Here is a 2980-nt window from a genome sequence, read left to right as displayed (position 1 = left end):
GAGACCAAGAGAAGTATTTGTGATTTTTTTTTTTTTTTGCATTTATGTACAATTTTGTTTTATATATTTTTACAACTTTATTTTAGAATCAGGAGATATACGACCAGGTATTTTACAAAGGTATATTGCGTGATGCTGAAGTTTAAGTTATGACTGAACCCATCACCTAGGTAGTAAGCATAGTACCCAATAGGTAGCTTGTCAGCCCTTTCCCTGCTCTCTCTCTCGTTCTCATATTTATGACCGTGTGTACCCTGTGTTTAGTGCCCACTTATAAGTGAGAACATGCAGTATTTAATTTTCCTTTGCTGTATTAGTTTGCTTAGGATAATGGCCTCCAGCTATATCCACGTTGCTGAAAAGGACATGATTTCATTTTTCATGGCTGCATAGTAGTCCACGGTGTGTGTGTGTGTGTGTGTGTGTGTGAGTGTGTGTGTGTGTGTGTTTTCTCTATTCAATCCACCAGTGATAGGCAACTGGCTTCATTTTATGTTATTGTTATTGTGAATAGTGAAGCAGTGAACATATGGATGTATGTATCCTTTCAATAGAATGATATATTTTACTTTGGGTATATGCCCAGTAATAGAATTGTTGGATTGAGTGGTAGTTCAACTCAATTCTTTGAGAAATTTTCCAACTGCTCACCACAGAGGCTGGGCTGATTTACCTTCCCAGCAACAGTGTATCAGTGTCCCCTTTTCCCTGCATCCTCACCAGTATCTGTTATTTTTTGACTTTTTCACAAAAGCTATTCTGGCTGGTGTGAGATACTATCTCATGGTAGTTTTGATGTGCATTTCTCTGATGATTAAGGATGATGAACATTTTTCCATATGTTTGTTGGCTGTTTGTATGTCTTCTTTTGAGATGTGTCTATTCATGTCCTTTGCCCACTTTTTAATGAGGCAGTTTGTTTTTGCCTGTTGGTTGGTTAAAGTTCTTTACACATTCTGGATGTTAGACCTTTGTCAGATGCATACTTTCTAAATATTTTCTCCCATTCTGTAGGTTGTCCGTTTACGTCCTTGACTGTTTCTCTTGGTGTGCAGAAGTCCTTTCATTTAACTAGGTCCCACTTACTAATTTTTGTTTTTGTTGCAATGCTTTGGAGGACTTAGCCATAAATTCTTTTCCAAGATTGATACTGAGAATAGTATTTTATGGGTTTTCTTCTAGGATTTTTATATTTTGAGGTCGTCTATTTAAGTGTGTAATCCATCTTGAGTTAATTTTTGTGTACAGTGATAGAAGGGTCCATTTTCTTTCTTCTGCATATGGATGGCCTGTTATCCCAGCACCATTTATTTAATATGGAGTTTATTATTCTTTGCTTATCTACGTCAAGTTTGTTAAAAATCAAATGATTGTAGGTATGCAGTTTTATTCCTGGGCGCTCTATTCTGTTCCATTAATCTATGTGTGAGACCAAGAGATTTAAATTGATTTGAAGCAACTAGAATTGTCCTATATTCTAAATAATCATGGATGTTAACTTTTTATTAATAATATGCGTTCTATTCTTGCTCATTTAAAGATTTTTTTTGACAGAGAAGAAAGAAGCAAAATGAGTTTGGGTAGCTTTGGTTTCAAAGAATGTCTGGCTTTAGCAGACTGATTTGCTTATCCGTGTTTTTTTAACTATCTGTAATTATAATATGCAATGACACTTAAAATAATTTAGGATATGTAATATCTATGCCATCGCTTTAATGACCACACTAAAGTAATATATTTGCCTGCAATAGCCACTATTTAATCAACAAATACTATCACACTTTTCATTATGTATTTGAAGAGTTTGTGTCTGAGTATAATTCAAAGTTAGGTTTCCGATGAGATTTTATTGCTGTTCTCAGTGTGTTTCTATTTAACACTAATATTTATTGTCTATTTAAAGCAGTATTTGCATTTGGGCTGAAATCCAAATTGAAAATTCCTTTCCCATCCATCCTGGGAAAATTTTGCTCGATTCGGAAAGATCTAATTATATCAAGCATCACATAAATATAAATAATATGAATATATTGAATTTTTCTTCTCACAATTTATGTGTACCTAAACAAGATTTTGAATACATTTTAACTCATTGGAAAGAATAGGATTAAGGCAGTAGAGGGGCACAGTCCACCCTCTGCATCTGTGGATACTGCATCCATGACTTCAACCAATCATGAATAGAAAATATTCAAAAAAATAAAATGCACAACAATACAACAATAAAAATAATACAGATTCATCGTAACTACTCTTTACATAGCACGTACATTGCGTCAGTGTGATGGTTAATACTGAGTGTCAACTTGATTGATTGAAGGATGCGAAGTATTGATCACTGGGTGTGTCTGTGAGGATGTTGCCAAAATGATTAACATTTCAATCAGTGGGCTTGGAAAGGCAAACCCACCCTTAGTCTCTTAGCCTACATCTTTCTCCCATGCTGAGTATTTGCTGCCCTCAAACATTGGACTCCACGTTCTTCAGATCTGGGACTTGAACTGGCTTCCTTGTTACTCAGCTTGCAGACAACCTATTGTGGGACCTTGTGATCGTGTGAGTTAATACTCCTTACTAAGCTCCCCTTTTTATGTACATCTATCCTATTAGTTCTGTCCTTTAGAGAACCCTGACTAATACAGATTTTGGTACCCAAAGTGGTTCTAGAGGAACAGAATATTAAGGATGAAGTTATTTCATTGGTTTTGGGGTTTCTGGAGTTGGATGGTCAATATTATTGACACCAAAATGCTAAGGACTCTATTTCTGAGAGCATGGAGAACTCTGATAGTCCTTTGCAACAACTGTTTAGAGAGTTATGCAAAACAAATACATTTGACACTCCTGATTCACCACTCGTGAGAGGCAAGGATTTTAGTGACTCTATATATAATACCTTGCCATATGTGGAGATCTAAGGAACATAATGAAGTTGATTGGTTCCTCCTAGGTTCACTGGACAAAGTGATAAAAGAAAATG

This window comes from Rhinopithecus bieti, unplaced genomic scaffold (assembly GCF_001698545.2).
Source record: "Rhinopithecus bieti isolate Rb0 unplaced genomic scaffold, ASM169854v2 scaffold_15083, whole genome shotgun sequence".
Classification (NCBI taxonomy): Eukaryota; Metazoa; Chordata; class Mammalia; order Primates; family Cercopithecidae; genus Rhinopithecus; species Rhinopithecus bieti.
The sequence above is the reverse complement of the archived record's forward strand: the minus strand, read 5'-3'. Positions refer to the sequence as shown.